Source organism: Heptranchias perlo, unplaced genomic scaffold (assembly GCF_035084215.1).
Source record: "Heptranchias perlo isolate sHepPer1 unplaced genomic scaffold, sHepPer1.hap1 HAP1_SCAFFOLD_50, whole genome shotgun sequence".
Taxonomy (NCBI): domain Eukaryota; kingdom Metazoa; phylum Chordata; class Chondrichthyes; order Hexanchiformes; family Hexanchidae; genus Heptranchias; species Heptranchias perlo.
In genome coordinates this window covers 4,131,050-4,154,677 of record NW_027139516.1, presented here as the reverse complement: position 1 = coordinate 4,154,677, position 23,628 = coordinate 4,131,050, and positions in this window count along the sequence as shown.

Below are 23,628 nucleotides of genomic sequence, written 5' to 3'. Positions count from 1 at the left end.
AACCGCGTACCTTTCTGAGTCTCCCGAGAATATCCACCTCTGGGTACCAGAGTGAGCACATCAAGAAACCCAGGGGTTTTGGCTTCATGAGACCCGGTATGTGGTCCCTGCAGCGCTTAGACGAGCCCTGATACAATCATACCATGAACCCGCACACCTGGGAGGGTACAAATTATACTACCTCACAGCTGACACCTGGTAGTGGCCCAGCATGGCCAGGGAAATCCACGAAGATAGATGAGGGCTGTGCAGTAGACGTGGTCGACATGGACTTTAGCAAAGCCTTTGACAAAGTACCGCATGGTAGGTTGTTACATCAGGTTAAATCTCACGGGATCAAAGGTGAGGTAGCCAATTGGATACAATATTGGCTTGACGACAGAAGACAGTTGGAGAGGGTTGTGTTTCAAACTGGAGGCCTGTGACCAGCGGTGTGCCTCAAGGATCGATGCTGGGTCCGCTGTTATTTGTTATTTATATTAATGATTTGGATGAGAATTTAGGAGGCATGGTTAGTAAGTTTGCAGATGACACCAAGATTGGTGGCATTGTGGACAGTGAAGAAGGTTATCTAGTATTGCAACGGGATCTTGATAAATTGGGCCAGTGGGCCGATGAATGGCAGATGGAGTTTAATTTAGATAAATGTGAGGTGATGCATTTTGGGAGATCGAATCGGGCCAGGACCTACTCCGTTAATGGTAGGGTGTTGGGGAGAGTTCCAGAACAAAGAGATCTAGGAGTACAGGTTCATAGCTCCTTGAAAGTGGAGTCACAGGTGGATAGGGTGGTGAAGAAGGCATTCAGCATGCTTGGTTTCATTGGTCAGAACATTGAATACAGGAGTTGGGATGTCTTGTTGAAGTTGTACAAGACATTAGTAAGGCCACACTTGGAATACTGTGTACAGTTCTGGTCACCCTGTTATAGAAAGGATATTATTAAACTAGAAAGGGTGCAGAAAAGATTTACTGGGATGCTACCGGGACTTGATGGTTTGACTTATAGGGAGAGGTTGGATAGACTGAGACATTTTTCCCTGGAGAGTAGGAGGATTAGTGGTGATCTTATAGAAGTCTATAAAATAATGAGGGGCATAGATAAGGTAGATAGTCAAAATCTTTTCCCAAAGGTAGGGGAGTCTATAACGAGGGGGCATAGATTTAAGGTGAGAGGGAGAGATACAAACGGGTCCAGAGGGGCATTTTTTTCACTCAAAGGGTGGTGAGTGTCTGGAACGAGCTGCCAGAGGCAGTAGTAGAGGCGGGTACAATTTTGTCTTTTAAAAAGCATTTGGACAGTTACATGGGTAAGATGCGTATGGAGGGATATGGGCCAAGTGCAGGTAATTGGGACTAGCTTAGTGATATAAACTGGGCGACATGGACATGTTGGGCCGAAGGGCCTGTTTCCATGTTGTAAACTTCTATGATTCGATGATTCCAGTATGGGCGCTTATGTTTGCCCTTTCTCCAAACGGGAATTGGGGGTCACGTACAGAAATAGACAGTTTCCTACCAGTAAATGGAATTAGGGGTTCCGGGGAGCGGGCAGGAAATTGGACATGAATTTAGATTTGAGGTTAGGATCAGGCCAGCCATGATCTTATTGAACGGCGGAGCAGGCTCGAGGGGCCGATTGGCCTCATTCTGCTCCTATTTCTTATGTTCTTATCACAGCGGTTCCATATCCCCTACCATCCTCAATCGTCTGGAATGGTAGAGCGAATGAACCATCACGAAAGCCATTCTGCAGACCGGTAAATGGTCGCACACCGTCCTCCCCGCTGTTCTTTGTGGATTACGGGCCACGCCAGCCAAAAGCACCGGCTTTGCACCATTCGAACTAATGACTGGACGGGCCATGGTGTTACCCCAAGACGGTTACCCCGATATCTCCACCATCACGGAAGCCAGTCTTCGGCCAATTCGATTCACTCCACGTGATATCAAGATACGGCTGAGTGCACTGGATACAGCAAAGGCTATAGGCCCCGACAACATCCCAGCTGTCGTGCTGAAGACTTGTGCTCCAGAACTAGCTGCGCATCTAGCCAAGCTGTTCCAGTACAGCTACAACACTGGCATCTACCCGACAATGTGGAAAATTGCCCAGGTATGTCCTGTCCACAAAAAGCAGGACAAATCCAATCCGGCCAATTACCGCCCCATCAGTCTACTCTCAATCATCAGCAAGGTGATGGAAGGTGTCGTCGACAGTGCTATCAAGCGGCACTTACTCACCAATAACCTGCTCACCGATGCTCAGTTTGGGTTCCGCCAGGACCACTCGGCGCCAGACCTCATTACAGCCTTGGTCCAAACATGGACAAAAGAGCTGAATTCCAGAGGTGAGGTGAGAGTGACTGCCCTTGACATCAAGGCAGCATTTGACAGAGTGTGGCACCAAGGAGCCCTAGTAAAATTGAAGTCAATGGGAATCAGGGGGAAAACTCTCCAGTGGTTGGAGTCATACCTAGCACAAAGAAAGATGGTAGTGGTTGTTGGAGGCCAATCATCTAAGCCCCAGGACATTGCTGCAGGAGTTCCTCAGGGCAGTGTCCTCGGCCTAACCATCTTCAGCTGCTTCATCAATGACCTTCCCTCCATCATAAGGTCAGAAATGGGGATGTTTGCTGATGACTGCACAGTGTTCAGTTCCATTCGCAACCCCTCAAATAATGACGCAGTCCGAGCCCGCATGCAGCAAGACCTGGACAACATCCAGACTTGGGCTCATAAGTGGCAAGTAACATTCGCGCCAGATAAGTGCCAGGCAACGACCATCTCCAACAAGAGAGAGTCTAACCATCTCTCCTTGACATTCAACGGCATTACCATCGCCGAATCCCCCACCATCAACATCCTGGGGGTCACCATTGACCAGAAACTTAACTGGACCAGCCATATAAATACTGTGGCTACGAGAGCAGGTCAGAGGCTGGGTATTCTGCGGCGAGTGACTCACCTCCTGACTCCCCAAAGCCTTTCCACCATCAACAAGGCACAATTCAGGAGTGTGATGGAATACTCTCCACTTGCCTGGAAGAGTGCAGCTCCAACAACACTCAAGAAGCTCGACACCATCCAAGATAAAGCAGCCCGCTTGATTGGCACCCCATCCACCACCCTAAACATTCACTCCCTTCACCGGCGCACTGTGGCTGCAGTGTGTACCATCCACAGGATGCATTGCAGCAACTCGCCAAGGCTTCTTCGACAGCACCTCCCAAACCCGCGACCTCTACCACCTAGAAGGACAAGAGCAGCAGGCGCATGGGAACAACACCACCTGCACGTTCCCCTCCAAGTCACACACCATCCCGACTTGGAAATATATCGCCGTTCCTTCATTGTCACTGGGTCAAAATCCTGGAACTCCCTTCCTAACAGCGCTGTGGGAGAACCGTCACCACACGGACTGCAGCGGTTCAAGAAGGCGGCTCACCACCACCTTCTCGAGGGCAATTAGGGATGGGCAATAAATGCTGGCCTCGCCAGCGACGCCCACATCCCGTGAACGAATAAAAAAAAACCCAAGACGCACCCCGACAGGGCACAGGGGACACTTCCCAGTTCCAAAACACCCTGCTGACATACCAGCGTCTGCACAGTGAGCCCAACCAGGTTAATCATTTCCGGGTTCAGCATTTACAGGAGGCACAGGATGCTAAGTAATTGGAAATGGTTTGGAAAGCACCCCCATGTGTGGGACAATGAGTGATGGTTCAGCGACCGGTTCGAGGTAATTTTGAGCCACGATGGGATGGGCCGTACCAGGTCCTTCTCAGTCCGGGAACCTCGGTGTGCTTGCAAGGGAAATTGGATGTAAGATGGAGACACCGGAGCCAAACCATGCCGGTGATGGCACCCGGGAAGGGAGTTGCACTAATTCTTAAAAGAAACCCTTTGTTCAGTACCCTACCTCTCTCTCTAGAGGTCAGCGTCTCCCTCCTCAAGCTGATTGCTGCAGCGTGAACGGATCGGACTGGATTGGAACATGAAGTGTGGCGGTGTTAACAGATGCGTAATATATCATTAAGAACAATGCGAATCAGCTCTCTTGTTTTTGTTTCAGGACCAAGGTCAGAAGATCGAGTCAATTGTCTCGGTTGTTATGTATCTCTCTCTCTCTGCCTTACAGGTATACAGGCCAACCCCAGTACTGTCACCGGTACTGGATATATTGACTCTCCAACGCTCCGTGCGATTGATTACCCAGGCTGGAATATTTCCTTTCTTTTCCCTCCTTTTCCTCCTCCTCTCTGTTTCCCTCCCCTTTTCCCAGGTCTATCGGACCCCTCTTCGCTTACCACGGCCCAGCACTGGTCCCTGAACCCGGGGCACTAGCGACTTTGACACCATGAATTGGCCTGTATCAGGGATGATAGGATTGTTGGGACTGCTGGTTTATGGGCGGGTAGCTACTGACTCGGAGTAAGAATGGTGCGGGGACGAGCTTGGGACACACACGTGCTATCTGGATGATAACCGAGGGGGGCAGGTTGGGGGGGTGGTGGGGTATGTGTTAGTTACGATACCGGGGAGCGGAAGGCCATGTGCTGCCAGAACAACCAAGGGATTTGGCATCCCTCATGTACACCCAGCAGGGTTAAGTGTTTACAATACGGAAAGAGAGAGCCAATTGACGGCCCTACCCCACCGATAGTTCACTGCTATTGGGGGCATGATCCGCCCCAAGTAATTGCAGTCACCCAGGCATTCGATCCATTGATCTGTCCGGCTATGGAAGAGGGGCCCGCCAGCGGGCTGGTATTCACTTTGGCTGAAAATGTGTTGTTTGACAACATACGACATGAATTCGTTTCAGTAGTCCTTAACCTGACTGACGCCGCCCGACCCGTATGGTGTTCGGTACAGACCCAACAAATGTATCAACGCCTCATAACACAGGTGCTGAGACAAGGTGCGGTCCGCAGTGGTGGCGGATATAACAAAAAGAGCAGGCGAGTGTGGCGACAAAGGAGGGATTTGCTTAATGACGCAGCCACAATCTTTCATACGGGCGTGTCAGTTGTTAACACTATCGATCTGGCCACGGTAGATCAGAAGATTCGTAGCCTCAGCTCGCAACTAAAAGCTATTCTCAGACAACAAAATAGCGACGGGTGTCGGAGTCCAGCGAAAATTAGATTTTAACCATATACCTCCAGGATATAGCTACCGTGTTAGAAACACACGCTCAGACAATAAATAAAATAGTTAAAGAATAATATAACGCCTCACAGCAGGCAGCGGCAAACGATGCTTGTCGCACCTATGGTAACTGGATGGTTGAGCAGACTCGAGAGAACCGAGAACAGATATAGGGTGGGGAGGTACCCTTGTGGATCACCAACCAGCAGTTGAAGGGGACATTGGTCCGCGGGCATGTTGGAAAGGGTACAACCACACGCCTTCTGACTGGCCTCAATATGACTACCTGTCAATTTCGGGCCATGATAAGGGTATATCCCACCAAGTGGAGTGCAATCCGGATGGGGGCGGGCTCCTGGGTCTGGTTCTGGTCATCCCAGTCCTGACCCCGGAGACTCGGGGGCGAGAGATGTATCGGGTGCAGAATATTAGTGTAATAAAAGACGGCATGCATGTATCTCACCGCAATGTGTTACCTTATGCAGTGATGACAAACGAAAATTTGGCAGGAACCAAATTGGAAGGATGTGTCTCTCGACATGCCATCATAGTCTGTCCACATACGATCAGCCGAAGCCCACAAGCCCAATGCGGATTTAACAACACTGACCTGGAAATTAACTGCACCATGGAGGCACTGGACGCCGCCACAAAATCCACTCAAGTGGCTTACGCCGGAAAAGGCAAATATTGTGTGACGACTCATTTAAGCTTGTTCGAGTGTGCCTACTTAACGTGTGCCATCCCCAGTCCAGAGTTTACCTTCACCCCTGAAATTCCCGTCCGAATTGGACATGAGGACCTGGTGGACATACTCCAGTACAACACTACCTTTCTTCAAGTGTCCGAAGACATTTGGAACGACGTATGGAACTACATCAACACGTTTGGATATCCAATACCTCCATTGCCCGAACACCTGAGACAGTTACGAGAGAAGGTTAAACATTCCCAGCAGGTGTATTATACCATGCAACAGCGGAGCAAGGAGTTGAGGAAAGACATCGACGCGATCAGGGTGACCACGTGGTGGGATGACTTTTGGGACTGGGGGCTAAATGTACAGATTCACCCATGGATTCGACTAATTTCCCATGTTTTGGTTATGGTGCAGTTAATACTGATCTCTATTCTGCTATGAATGGCATGTAAGAAATGTAAGCGGGCTGAGGCAAAACATCTTGCGAGACAGGTGGTTAAAACAGTCTGCGCATGCGCCCCTCCCCCACCCTTGTTTCAGACGATTTCAGCCGCTTGTGGGAAAATCAAGTGTGTCGGTGACGAGGGCAGCAGGAGATTGAATCGGGAATGGTTTTAATGTAAATGACTAATTAACCTCTTTTGATGCATACCCGGCGCATCGACAGGCGGCCGCCTCGACAGGATTCATACCGGATCATATGTGACCAATAGAGGATCCCCCTGGAATAGCCAGTGGGCTGGGGAGGGGAGAGGGGGAGTAAATTAGGCTGATTATCATACAAAACCTCAGTCCCTTGCGTTCTTGCTTTTCCCTGAATAATCCTATTTCCAAACCCAATGTAAAGGTGTTTTTCGGGGTTGGAGCGGGGACTGTTGGACTGGAAAAATAGGCTTGTGAACAGAAATCCAAAACCTCCAGCCTCCCCTTACCAAACCTGATATATATATATATTAAAGAATGATTAGCCACTCCTATCCTCACATATATAAGTAGTTAAATCGCACATGCAGCATTTTGGTAGCAGCAAAGCATGATGGAATACTTGACCATTATGATAGCAGTTCGTAACCCACACTGTAAAAGCTGACAAAGGCAGATTTGTTGGATTTATGGCCACCACCTCGCTTATCTCCAGAACACATTAAGGAATGTTTACCCAAGGCCGAGGCTGACATTGTTTATCCTAACCAGCTTACTTCGGATGATTAAGGGAGGAGCGGTGGATGTCTCCAAGGTCACCCCAGCACAAAAGGGAGGAAGGGATGAGCTGATCAGGACTTTGTGAAGACCCTCTGTGTAGTCTCAATGTCTGGGACTTAAGTGTTTACTGATAAGGGTCCTCCTCAGGAATGTGAGATGCTTAATGTCATGGGACGACACAAGGTAGCCCATGAGAAGTGAGTGGCAGACGATACCACCCAATGAAACCCACTATAGTTACGTAAACATGTACCTCCACCTTTCACAGCAGGTGGGTGTCGCTTCTGGAAGGTATAAACATGCTTGCAGTACTGATGTTCCTTGACGAAGATTGCCACTCTCCCTTTGTGCACAAGGTTTTCTAATAAACTTTAACTTTGTCAGCATTCCGTCTCCGTCTGGTTTTGCTCCAAAAATTCGAGTGCAAGACTGAGGAATGAATTTACATTTGATTGTTAAATTGGACATCATAACCAATACACTGGGCAATTAATTTTCAGTTGTTTGTTAATATAGTCATGAAAACCAATACACTGGGGAATCAATTTACAGTTTATTGTTAATATTATCATGACAACCAATACAATAAGGAATGAATTAAAAGTTTATTGTTAATAAAGTCATGATAACTAATGCACTTGGAAATGAATTTACAATTCATTGTTAAATTGGACATGATAACCAATGCACTGGGCAAGGAACTCAGAGTTGATTGTTAACATAGTCATGGTAACCAATACACTGAGGAATGAATTTCCTGTTGATTGTTAATATAGTCATGATAACCAATGCACTGGGGACTGAATGTACAGTTGTTTGTTAATATGTTCACGATAACCAATACACTGGGGAATGAATTAACAGTTGTTTGTTAATATAGTCATGATAACTAATACACTTGGGAATGAATTTACAGCTGTTTGTTGAATTGGACATCATAATCAAGACACTGGGCAATGAATTTACAGTTGATTATTAATATAGTCATGAAAACCAATACACTGGGGAATGAATTTACAGTTGTTTGTTAACAGAGTCATGATAACCAATACACTGGGGAATGAATTTACAGTTGATTATTAACATAGTCATGATAACCAATACACAGACGCATGAATTTACAGTTGATTGATAAAATAGTCATGATAACCAATTCACTGGGGAATGAATTTACAGTTGTTTGTTTATATGTTCATGATAACCAATACACTGGGGAATGAATTTACAGTCATTAGTCAATACAGTCATGATAACCAATACACTGGGGAATGAATTAACAGTTGTTTGTTAATATACTAATGATTACAAATACATTCGGGAATGAATGTTCATGTTTGTTCATGTATTCATGACAGCCAATACACTGGGGAATGGATGTACAGGTGTTTGTTAGTATAGTCATGATAAGCAATACACTGGGGAATGAATTTACAATTGTTTGTTAAATTGGTCATAAAAACCAATAGACTGGGGAAAGAATTTAATTTTTAAAAAATATAGTCATCATAACGAATACACTGGGGAATGAATTTACAGTTATTTGTTAATGTAGTCATGATAACCATACACTGGGGAATGAATTTACAGTTGTTTGATAATATAGTCATGATAACCATACACTAGGGAATGAATTTACATTTGATTGATTACATAGTCTTGATTACCAGTACACTGGTCAAAGAATTTACAGCGGTTTGTTGAATTGGACATGATAGCGAATACACTGGTGAATACATTTACAGTTCATTGTTAATATAGTCATGATAACCAATACACTGGGCAAAGAATTTACAGTTGATTGTTAACATAGTCATGATAACTAATATACTGGGGAATGAATTTACAGTTGTTTGTTAATATAGTCATGATATCAGTACACTGGAGAATGAATTTACAGTTGTTTGTTGAAGTATTCATGATAACCGATTTACAGGGGAATTAATTTACAGTTGTTTGTTAATATAGTCATGACAATCAATACACTGTCAAAGAATTTACAGTTTTTTTGAATACATTCATGATAACCAATACACTGGGGAATGAATTTACAGTTGATTGTTAAGATAATCATGATAGCCATGAGATGAGGAATGAATTAACAGTTGTTTGTTAATATAGTCATGATAACCGTACACTGGGAAATGAATTCACAGTTGTTTGTTAATACAGTCATGATAACTAATACACTGGGGAATGAATTTACAGTTGTTTGTTCATATAGTCATGATAACCTAACACTGGGAATTGAATTTATAGTTGTTTGAAAATATAGTCATGATAACCAATACACTGGGGGATGGATTTACAGTTGATTGTTCGGATAATCATGATAACGAATACACTGGGGAATGAATTTACCGTTGTTTGATAATATAGTCATGATAACTAATCCACTGGGGAAAGAATATACATTTGTTTGTTATTATAGTCATGATAACCATACACTGAGGAAAGAATTTACAGTTATTTGATAATATAGTCATAATAACCATGCACTGGGGAATGAATTTACAGTTGTTTGTTGAATTGGACATGATAGAAAATACACTGGTGAATGAATTGACAGTTGATTGTTAATATTGTCATGACAACCAATACAGTGGGGAATAAATTTACAGTTGTTTGTTGACATAGTCATAATAACCAATACACTGGGCAAAGATTTTACAGTTGATTGTTCAAAAAAGTCATGATGACTAAAACAATGGTGAATGAATTTATAGTTGTTTGTCAATATAGTCATGATAACCAATACACTGGTGAATGGATTTACAGTTGTTTGTTGATATTGTCATGTTAACCAAAACGCTCGGGAATGAATTTACAGTTGTTTGTTAATATAGTAATGACATTAATAAACTGCAGAATGAATTTACAGTTGTTTGTTTATATCGGCATGATAACCAATACAATAGGAAATGAATTTACAGTTGTTTGTTCATATCGTCATGAACATCAATACACTGGAGAATGAATTTACAGTTTTTAAAAAAACATTCATGATAACCAATACACTGGGGAATGGATTTACAATTGATTGTTAAGAAATTCATGATAACCATAAAATGGGGAATGATTTACAGTTGTTCGTTAATATAGTCATCATAACGAATACACTTGGCAATGAATTTACAGTTGCTTGTTAATATAGTCATGATAATAAATATTCTGGAGAATGAATTTACAGTTGCTTGTTAATATAGTCATGATAACCACAAAAGGGGGAATGAATTCACAGTTGTTTGCTGATGTATTCATGATAATCAATACTCTGGAGAATGAATTTACAGTTGTTTGATAATATAGTCATGATAACTAATACACTGGTGAATTAATTTACAGTGGTTTGTTAATATAGTCATGCTAACCAATACACTGGGGAATGGATTTACAGTTGTTTGTTAAATTGGACATGATAACCAATACACTGGGGAGTGAATTTACAGTTGATTGTTAATATAGTCATGATAACCAATACAATGGAAATGGAATTATCGTTGTTTGTCCATGTAGTCATGATAACCCATACACTGTGGAATGAATTTACAGTTGTTTATTATTATAGTCATGACAACAAATACAATGGAAATGAATTTACAGTTGATTGTTAATATAGTCATGATAACTAATACATTTGGAAATGAACTTACTTTGATTGTTGAAATAGACATGAAATCTAACACATTGAGGAATGAATTTACAGATGTTTGTTCAGAGACTTATGAAAACCAATACACTGGGAAATGAATCTACAGTTGTTTGTTGCTGAAGTCACGAGGACTAATACACTGGAGAATGAATTTACAGTTGATTGTTAATATAGCCATGATAACCAATACACCGAGCAATGTATTTATTGTTTATTGTTAAGATAGTCATGATAACCAATACAATGGGGAATGAATTTCCAGTTGTTTGTTGATATATTCATGATAACCAATACACTGGGGAATGAATTAACAATTGTTTGCGAAATTGGACATGACAACAAATACACTGGGGAATTAATTTGGTGTTGTTTGTTGATATCGTCATGACAACTAATACACTGGGTAATGAATTTACATTTGTTTGCCAATGTATTTATGATAGCCAACACATTGGGGAATGAATTTACAGTTGTTTGTCAATGTATTTATGATAGCCAACACATTGGGGAATGAATTTACAGTTGTTTGTTAATATAGTCATGATAACCAATACACCGGGGAATGAATTTAAAATTGTTTGTGAAATTGGACATGAAAATCAATACACTGGGGAACGAATTTAATGTTTTTTTAACATAATAATGATAACCAATACACTGGGGAATGGATTGACCGTTGATTGTTAAGATAGCCATGATAACCAATACACTGGGGAATTAATTTACAGTAGTTTGTTGAAAATGTCATGATAACCAATGGACTGGGGAAAGTATTTACAGTTGATTGTTAACATAGTCATGTTCACCAAGAAAATAGGGAATGAATTTACGGTTGTTTGTTTATATGTTCATGATAACCAATGCACTGGGGAAAGAATTTACAATTGTTTGTTGAGATAGTCATGATAACCAAAACACTGGGGAGTGAATTTACAGTTGTATGTTAATATAGTCGTGATAACCTACACTGGGGAATAAATTTACAGTTGTTTGCGAATATAGTCATAATGACCAATACACTGGGGAATGAATTTACAGTTTGCTAATAAAGTCATGATGACCAATACACTGAGGAGTGAATTTACATTTGTTTGTTCATATCGTCATGATAGCAAATACACAGGGAAATGAATTTACAGTTGATTGTTAACAAAGTGATGTAACCAATACACTGGGGAATGAATTTATAGTCGTTTTTTAACATAGTCATGCTAACCAATACACTGGGGGATGAATTTACATTTGGTTGTTAATATTGTCATGATAGCCAATACACTGGGGAATGGATTTTCAGTTGTGTATTAATGTCGTGATGATAACCAAAACACTGGGGAATAGATTTACAATTGTGTTTTATTTTAGTCATGATAACCAATATACCGGGGAATGAATTTGCAGTTCTTTGTTAACATATTCATTGTAACCAATAGACTGGGGAATGAATTTTCAGTTGATTGTCACTATAGTCATGATAAGCAATACATTGGGGTACGAATTTTCAGTTCTTTGTTAACATATTCATTATAACCAATACACTTGGGAATGAATTGACAGTTGATTGTCAATATAGTCATGATAAGCAATACACTGGGGAATGAATATACAGTTGTTTGTTAAAAAAAGTCATGATAACCAATAAACTTGTGAATGAATTTGAAGTTGATTGCCAATGTAGCCATGATAAGCAATACACTGGGGAATGAATTTAAACTTGTTTGTTAAATTGGACATTATAACTAATACACTGAGGAATGAATTAACAGTTGATTGTTAATATGTTCATGATAACCAAATCACTGGGGAATAAATTTGCAGTTGTTTGTTCATATCGTCATGATAACCAATACACCGGAGGATTGAATTTACAGATGATTTTTAAATTGGGCATGGTAACCATTACACTGGGGAATGAATTTAAAGTTGTTTGTTGATATAGTCATCATAAGCAATACACTGGGGAATGAATTTACAGTTTTTTTTTAATATAGTCATCATAAGCAATACACTGGGGAATGAATTTACAGTTGTTTGTTAATATAGTCATGATTACCAATACACCGGGGATTGCATTTACAGTTGATTGTTATTATAGTCGTGATAACTAATACACTGGGAATGAATTACAGTTGATTGTTAAATTGGACATTTCAACCAAAACACCGGGGAATGAATTTACATCTGTTTGTCAATATAGTCATGATAACCAAAACACTGAGCAATGAATTCACAGTTGTTTGTTCATATAGTAATGATAACCAATATGCTGGGGAATGAATTTTCAGTTGTTTGTTAATAAAGTCATGATAACCAATACACTGGGGAATGGATTTGCAATTATTTTTTAACACAGTCATGGCAAACAATACACTGGAGAATGAATTTACATTTGTTTTTTAATACAGTCATCAAAACCAATACACTGGGGAATGAACTTACCGTTGATTGTTAAGATTGCCATGATAACCAATACACTGGGCAATTAATTTACAGTTGTTTGTTGCTATAGTCATGATAACGAATACACTGGGGAAAGAATGTACAGTTGTTTGCTCATATAGTCATGGTAACCAATACAATGGGGAAAGAATGTACAGTTGTTTACTAATATAGTCATGATAACTAATACAATGGGGAATTAATTTACAGTTGTTTGTAATTATATTCGTCATAACCAATACTCCGGGGAATGGATTTAAAGTTGTGTATTAATGTAATCATGATAACCAAAACACTGAGGAATGAATTTTCAGTTGTGTTTTAATGTAGTCATGATAACCAATACACTGGGGAATGGATTTACAGTTGTTTGTTGAAAAAGTCACGAGAACCAACACACTGGGGAATTAATTTATATTTGTTTGTCAATGTAGTAATTATAACCAACACAATGAGGAATGAATTTGCAGTTGTTTGTTAAATTGCACAAGATAACCAGGGTACTGGGGAAAGAATTTTCTGTTGTTTGTTAAATTGGACATGATGGCGAACACACTGGGTAATGAATTTAGAGTTGATTGTCAACATAGTCATGATAACTAATACAATTGGGAATTAATTTACATTTGATTGTCAACACAGTCATGATAACCAATACATTGGGAATGAATTTACAGTTGATTGTTAATATAGTAATGATAACCAATACGCTGAGGAATGTATTTATTGTTGTTTGTTAACATAGTCATGATAACCAATGCACTGGGGAAATAATTTACAATTGTTTGTAAATATAGTCATGATAAGCAATACACTGGGGAGTGAATTTACAGTTGTTTGCTCAAGTATTCGTGATATCCAATACACTGTGGAATGAATTTGCAGTTGTTTGGTAAATTTGACATGATAACCAATACACTGAGGAATGAATTTACCGTTGTTGTTATTCTGGTCATCATAACCAATACAATCAGGAATGAATTTACAGTTGTTTGTTAATATCGCCATGATAGCCAATACACTGGGAAAAGAATTTACAGTTGTTTGATAAGAAAGTGATGTAAGCAATACACTGGGGAATGAATTTACAGTTGTTTGTTAAATTGGACATGATAACTCATACACTGGGGAATTAATTTACACGTAATTGTTAATATAGTCATGATAACCAATGCACTGCAGAATCAATTTACAGTTGATTGTTAAATTGAGCATGATAACCATTACTCTTGGTAAATAATTCAGTTATTTGTTAATATAGTGATGATAACCAATACACTGGGGAAAGAATTAACAGTTGATTGTTAAATTGGACGTGATAACGATTACACTGGGGAATGAATTTCCAGTTTTTTGTTAAATTGCACATGGTAACCAATGCACTGGGGAAAGAATTAGCAGTTGTTTGTTGAGATAGTCATGATAAAAACAACTGGGGAATAAATTTACAGTTGATTGTTATTCTAGTCATTATAACCAATACAATGGGGAATGAATTTTCAGTTGTTTGTCATATAGTCTTGATAACGAATACACTGGGGAATGAATTTACAGTTGTTTGTTAATATAGTCATGATAACCATCACACTGTTGACTGAATTTACAGTTGTTTGTCAATATAGTCATGATAACTAATACACTGGTGAATGAATTTACAGTTGTCTGTTGAAATAGTCATGATAACAAACACACTGGTGAATGAATTTACAATTTTTTGTCAATATCGTCATAAAAACCAATTCACAGGTGAATGAATTTAATGTTGTTTGTTAAATTGGACATGATAACCAATACACTGGGGAATGAATTTACATTTGTTTGTTAATATAGTCATGGTAACTAATACACTGGGCGAATGAATTTACAGTTGTTTGTTAATATAGTCATGATAACCAATACACTGGGGGATGAATTCACAAGTTGTGTGTGAAGAAAGTCATGATAACCAATACACTGGGGAATGAATTTACAGTTGTGTTTTAATGTCGTCATGATAAGCAATACACTGTGGAATGAATTTACAGTTGAATGATAAAGTGGACATGATAACTAACACACTGTGGAATTAATTCACGTTTGATTGTTAATATAGTCATGATAACCAATACACTGGGGAATTAACCTACAGTTGTTTGTTGATATAGTCATCATAACAAAAACACTGTGGAACTAATTTACAGTTAGTTGTCAATATCGTCATGAAATCCAAAACCCTGGTAATCAATTTATAATTGATTTTCTAAATTGGACATGATAACCAATACACTGGGGAATGAATTACAGTTGCTTGTTAATACATTTATCATATTAATACACTGGTGAATGAATTTACATTTTTTGTCAATATGATCATGCTAACCAATACACTGGGGGAATGAATTTCCAGCTGACCGTTAATATATTCAAGATAACCAATACACGGGTGAATGAATTTACTGTTGATTTTTAAATTGGACATGATAACCATTACACTGGGGAATTAATCTACAGTTGTTTGTTAAATTGGACATGATAACTAATACACTGGGGAATGAATTTACGTTTGTTTGTCATGAAAACCAATTCACTGGGGAGTGCATATACCGCTGTTTCTTTCGATAGTCATGATAACAAACACACTGGCGAATGAATGTACAGTTGTTTATTGATGTATTCATGATAGCCAATAGACTGGGTGATGCATTCATAGTTGATTGTAGAATTGGATATGATAACCAATCGACTGAGAATGTATTTACAGCTCTTTGTTAAGACAGTGATGATAACTAATACACTGAGGAATGAATTTTCATTTGTTTGTTAATGTAGTCATGCTAACCAATACACTGGGGAATGAATTTACAGTTGGGTTTTAATGTAGTCATGATAACGAATACACTGTGGAATGAATTCACTGTTGATTGTGAAAGTGGACATGATAACTGATACACTGAGGAATGAATTTACTTTTGATTGTTAATATAGTTCTGATAAGCAATACACTGGGGAATGAATTTACAGTTGTTTGTTCATACAATCATGACAACCAATGCACTGGGGAATGGATTAAAGTTGGGTTTTAATGTAATCATGATAACGAATACACTGTGGAATGAATTCACAGTTGATTGTTAAAGCGGACATGATAACCAATACAATGGGAATGAAATTACACTTGATTGTTAAATTGGACATGCTAACCATTACAATGGGGAATGAATTTACAGTTGTTTGTCAATCTTGTCATGATAACCAATCCACTGGTAATGAATTCAAAATTGATTGTTGAATTGGACATGATAACCATACATTGGGGAATGAATTTACAGTTGTTTGTAAATATAGTCATGATAACCAATACACTGGGGAATGAATTTACATTTTATCGATAAGATAGTCATGATAACCAATACACGGGTGAATGAATTTACTGTTGATTTTTAAATTGGACATGATAACCATTACACTGGGGAATGAATTTACAGTTGTTTGTTCATATAGTCATGATAACCAACACACTGGGGAATGAATATAAAGTTCTTTGTTAAATTGGACATGATAACCATTAAAATGGGGAATGAATTTACACTTGTTTGTTGATGAAGTCATGATCACCAATACACTGGGGAATAAATTTGCATTTGTTTGTTAATATCGTCATGATAACCAATACAATGTGAATGAATTTACAGTTGTTTGTTAAAATAGTCTTGATAACATAGTCATGACATAGTCATGAAGACAAACACACTGGGGGATGAATTTATACTGGATCATTCACATTGTCAAGATAACCAATACACGGTTGAATGAATTTCGAGTTGATTGTTAAATTGAGCATGATAACTATTACACTGGGGAATGAATTTAAATTGTTTGGTAATATCGTCATGATAACGAATGCACTGGGGAATGAATTGAACGTTGTTTTTTAATATAGTCATGATAACCAATACACTGGGGAATGAATTTAATGTTGTTTTTTTAATATAGTCTTGATAACCAATACACTGGGGAATGAATTAACATCTATTTGTTAATATAGTCATAATAACCAATACACTGGGGAATTAATTTTCAGTTGGTTGTTCAAATCGTCATGATATCTAATACACTGGGGAATGAATTTACAGTTGTTTGCTCATATTGTCATGGTATCTAATACATTGGAAAATGAATTTATAGATGATTGTTAAATTGGACCTGATAACCATTGCACTGCGGAATAAATTTACTGTAGTCTGTTAAATTGGACATGATAACTAATAAACTGGGGAATGAATTTACAGTTGTTTGTTAATATAGTCATGATAACCAACACACTGGGGAATGAATTTACAGTTGTTTGTTCATTTTGTCATGATAACCAACACATTGGGGAATGAATTTGCAGTTGTTTGTTAATATAGCCATGATAAGCAATACAGTGGAGAATGTATTTACAGTGATTTGTTGATGCAGTCATGATAACCATTACACTGGCGAATGAATTTAAAGTTGTTTGTTGATATAGTCATGATAACCAATACACAGGGGAATGAATTTGCAGCTGTTTGTTAATATAGTCATGATAACAAATGCACAACGGAATGAATTTACAGATGTTTATTAATATAGTCGTGATAACTAATACACTGGGGAATCAATTTAGAGTTGTTTATTGTTGTACTGATGTTAACCAATAGACTGGGGAATGAATTTTCAAATAATTATTTAGTTGGACATGATAACCAATACACTGGGGAATGAATTTACAGCTGTTTGTTCATATAGTCATGAAACCAATACACTGGGGAATGGATTTACATTTGTTTTTTAATATCGTCATGATAACCAATACACTGGGGAATGGATTTACCGTTGATTGTTGATAACGTCATGGCAACAAACACACTGGGGAATGAATTTACACTTGATCATTAATATGGTCAAGATAACCAATACACGGGTGAATGAATTCCGAGTTGATTGTTAAATTGAGCATGATTACTATTACACCAGGGAATGAATTTACATTTGTTTGTTAATATTGCCATGATAACGAAAGCACTGGAGAATGAATTTACCGTTGTTTGTTGCTGTACTCATGATAACCAAAACACTGGTGATCGAATTTTATATTGTTTGTTAATATAGTCATGATAACCAATACACTGGGGAATGAATTTACAGCTGTTTGTTGAGATAGTCATGATAAACGATACAGTGGGGAATAAATTTACAGTTGTTTGTAGATATAGTCATGATATACAATACACTGGGGAATTAATTTACAGTTGTTTGTTGATATAGTCATGATAACCAATACACTGGGGAATGAATTTACATTTCTCTGTGAACATAGTCATGAGAACCACAAAACTGGGTAATGAATTCATAGTTGATTGTTAAATTGGACATCATTACCAATACACTGGGGAATGAATTTACAGTTGTTTGTTAATATAGTCATGATAACCAACACACTGGGGAATGAATTTAAAGTAGTTTGTTGACATAGTCATGATAACCAATACACTGCAGAATCAATTTGCAGCTGTTTCTAAGAATCGTCATGATAACGAATACACTGTGAAGGAATTTCCAGTTGATTGTTAAATTGGACGTGATAACCATTACACTGGGGAAAGAATTTACAGTTTGTTGTTAATATAGTCATGATAACCAATTCATTGGGGAATGAATTTACACTTGTTTGTTAATATGGTCATGATAACCAAAACACTGGGGAATGAATTTAAAGTTGTTTGTTAAATTGGACATGATAACCAATACATTTGGGAATGAATATAATACTGTTTGTTAATATAGTCATTATAACGAATATACTGCGGAATGAATTTACACTTGTTTGTTGATGTACTCATGATAACCAATACACTGGGGAATGAATTTTATATTGTTTGTTCATGTTGTCATGATAACCAATACACTAGGGAATGAATTCACGTTTGCTTGTTAATATAATCATGATAACTAATACACTGGGAATGAATTTTCAATTGATTGTTAAGTTGGACATGATAACCAATACAATGTGGAATGAAATTACATTTGTTTATTAATATAGTCATGATAACCAATACACTGGGTAATAAATTCTGAGTTGATTGTTAAATTGGACATGATTACCAATACACGGGGGAATGAATTTGCAGTTCTTTGTTAATATCGTCATGATAAACAATGCACTGGAGAATGAATTTCAAGTTGTTTATTAATGCAGTCATGATAACCAATACACTGGCGAATGAATTTAAAGTTGTTTGTTAATATAGTCATGATCACCAATACACTGGGGAATTAATTTACATTTGTTTGTTGATATATTCGTGATAACTAATACACTGGGACGTGATAACCATTACACTGGGGAATGAAATTACAGTTTGTAGTTAATATCGTCTTGACAACTAATACACTGGGGAAAGGATTTACCGTTGTTTGTTCATATAGTCATGACAACAAACACACTGGGGAATGAATTTACACTTGATCATTAATATAGTCAAGATAACCAATACACGGGTGAATGAATTTCGAGTTGATTGTTAAATTGAGCATGATAACTATTACACTGCGCAATGAATTTACAGTTGTTTGTTAATATAGTCATGATAACGAATGCACTGGGGAATGAATTTACAGACGTTTGTTCATACAGTCATGATACCCAATACAATGGGGAATGAATTTAAAGTTGTTTTTTAATGTAGTGATGCTGACCAATACGCTGGGGAATGAATTCAGAGTTGTTTGTTGATGTAGCATGATAACCAATGCACTGGGAATGAATTAACAGTTGTTTGTTAATATAGTCATGATAACTAATACACTGTGGAATCAATTTACAGTTTTTATTAATGTACTCATGATGACCAATACACTGGGGAATGAATTTTATTTTGTTGGTTAATATAGTCATGATAACCAATACACTGGGGAATAAATTTCAGTTGTTTTTTGATATAGTCGTTTTAACCAATACACTGCGGAATGGATTTACAGTTGTTTGTTAATATAGTCAAAATGACCAATTAACTGGAGACTGAATTTTCATTTGTTTGTTCATTTAGTCTATGATAACCAATGCACCGGGGAATGAATTTTCAGTTGTTTGTTCATATTGTCAATGATAACCAAAACACTGGGGAATGAATTTACAGTTGACCATTAATACAGTCGTGATAACCAATACACGGGTGAATGAATTTCGAGTTGATTGTTAAATTGAATATGATAACTATAACACTGGGGAATGAATTTACAGTTATTTGTTCATATAGTCATTATAACCAATAAATTGGCAATGAATTTACAGTGGATTGTTAAGTTGGACATGATAACCAAGGCCCTGGGGAATGAATTTACAGCTGTTTGTTAATATAGTCATTATCACCAGTGCACTGGGGAATGAATTTACAGCTGTTTGTTAATATAGTCATGATAACCAATACAGTGGGGAATAATTTTACAGTTGTGTGTTGATATAGTCTTTAAAATCAATACATGGGTAATGGATTTACAGTTGATTGTTAATATCGTCAAGATGGACAACAAACTGGAGAATGAATTTTCATTTGTTTGTTCATGTAGTCAATGATAACCAATACACTGGGGAATGAATTTACAGTTGTTTGTTCAGATAGTCAATGATAACCAATACATTGGGAATGAATTTACAGTTGTTTGTTCATATAGTCAATGACAACAAACACATTGGGTAATGAATTTACAGTTGATCATCAAAAAAGACATGATAACCAATACACGGGTGAATGAATTTCGAGTTGATTGTTAAATTGAGCATGATAACTATTACACTGGGGAATGAATTTTCAGTTGTTTGTTGAGAAGATCATGACAACAAACACACTGTTGAATGAATTTACAATTGTTTATTAATATAGTCAGTCATGATAACCAATACACTGGGGAATGAATTTACATTTGTTTGTTAAATTGGACATGATAACCAATACACTGGGGAGTGAATTTAATATTGTTTGTTAATATAGTCATCATAACTAATACACTGCGGAATGAATTTACACTTGCATGTTGAAGAAGGCATGATATGCAATGCACTGGGGAATGAATTCACAGTTGCTTGTTGATATAGTCATGATAACTAAAACACTGGTGAATGAATTTACAGTTGTTTGTTGCTGTACTCATAATAACCAAAACACTGGTGAACGAATTTTATATTGTTTGTTAATATAGTCATGATAACCAATACACTGGGGAATGAATTTAAACTTGCATGTTGAAGAAGGCATGATATGCAATGCACTGGGGAATGAATTTACAGTTGTTTGTTGCTGTAATCATAATAACCAAAACATTGGTGAACGAATTTTATATTTTTTTCTTAATATAGTCATGATAACCAATACACTGGGGAATGAATTTACAGCTGTTTGTTGAGATAGTCATGATAAACGATACAGTGGGGAAAACATTTACAGTTGTTTGTAGATATAGTCATGATATACAATACACTGGGGAATTAATTTACAGTTGTTTGTTGATATAGTCATGATAACCAATACACTGGGGAATGAATTTACATTTCTCTGTGAACATAGTCATGATAACCACAAAACTGGGTAATGAATTCATAGTTGATTGTTAAATTGGACATCATTACCAATACACTGGGGAATGAATTTACAGTTGTTTGTTAATATAGTCATGATAACCAATACACTGGGTAATAAATTCAGAGTTAATTGTTAAATTGGACATGATAACTAATACACTGGGGAATGAATTTACAGCTGTTTGTTCATCCAGTCATGATAACCAATACACTGTGAATGAATTTACAGTTGTTTGTTAACATAGTCATGATAACTAAAACACTGGGGAATGGATTGACAGTTGTTTGTTAATATAGTCATGCAGACAAACACACTGGGGAATGAATTTACACTGGATCAATCACATAGTCAAGATAACCAATGCACGGTTGAATGAATTTCGAGTTGATTGTTAAATTGAGCATGATAACTATTACACTGGGGAATGAATTTAAATTGTTTGGTAATATCGTCATGATAACGAATGCACTGGGGAATGAATTTAACGTTGTTTTTTTTAATATAGTCATGATAACCAATACACTGGGGAATGAATTTAATGTTGTTTTTTAATATATTCATGATAACCATTACACTGGGGAATGAATATACATCTATTTGTTAATATAGTCATAATAACCAATACACTGGGGAATGAATTTACAGTTGTTTGTTCATATCGTCATGGTATCTAATACACTGGAAAATGAATTTACAGATGATTGTTAAATTGGACATGATAACCATTGCACTGCGGAATAAATTCACTGTAGTTTGTTAAATTGGACATTATAACGAATAAACTGAGCAATAAATTTACAGCTGATTGTTAAATTGGACATTCTAACCAAAACACTGGGGAATAAATTTACAGTTGTTTATTAATATAGTCATGAGAACCAATACACTGGGGAATGAATTCAGAGTTCAATGTTAAATTGGACATGATTACCAATACACTGGGGAATGAATTTACAGTTCTTTGTTAATATAGTCATGAAAACCAACACACTGGGGAAAGAATTTACAATTGTTTGTTCATTTTGTCATGATAACCAACACACTGCGGAATGAATTTGCAGTTGTTTGTTGATATCGCCATGATAAGCAATACAGTGGAGAATGTATTTACAGTGGTTTGTTGATGCAGTCGTGATAACCATTACACTGGCGAATGAATTTAACGTTGTTTGTTGATATAGTCATGATAACCAATAGACAGGGGAATGAATTTGCAGCTGTTTGTTAACATATTCATGATAACAAATACACAACGGAATGAATTTACAGTTGTTTGTTAATATAGTCGTGATAACTAATACACTGGGAATGAATTTATAGTTGATTGTCAAATTGCACGTGATAACCATTGCACTGTGCAAAGAATTTACAGTTTGTTGTTAACATAGTCATGATAACGAATACACTGGGGAATGAATTCACAGTTGTTTGTTAAATTAGTCATGATAACCAATACAATGGAATATGAATTTACAGTTGTTTGTTAATATTGTCATGATAACTAATACACTGTGGAATGAATTCACAATTTTTTGTTGATGAAGTCATGGTAACCAATACACTGGGAATGAATTTACAGTCGTTTGTTGATATTGCATGTAACCAATGCACGGTGAATGAATTTACAGTTGTTTGTTAATGTAGTCATGATAACTAATACACTGGGGAATCAATTTACAGTTGTTTATTGTTGTACTGATGTTAACCAATACACTGGGGAATGAATTTTCAGTTAATTGTTAAGTTGGACATGATAACCAAGACACTGGGGAATGAATTTACATTTCTCTGTGAACATAGTCATGAGAACCACAAAACTGGGTAATGAATTCATAGTTGATTGTTAAATTGGACATCATTACCAATACACTGGGGAATGAATTTACAGTTGTTTGTTAA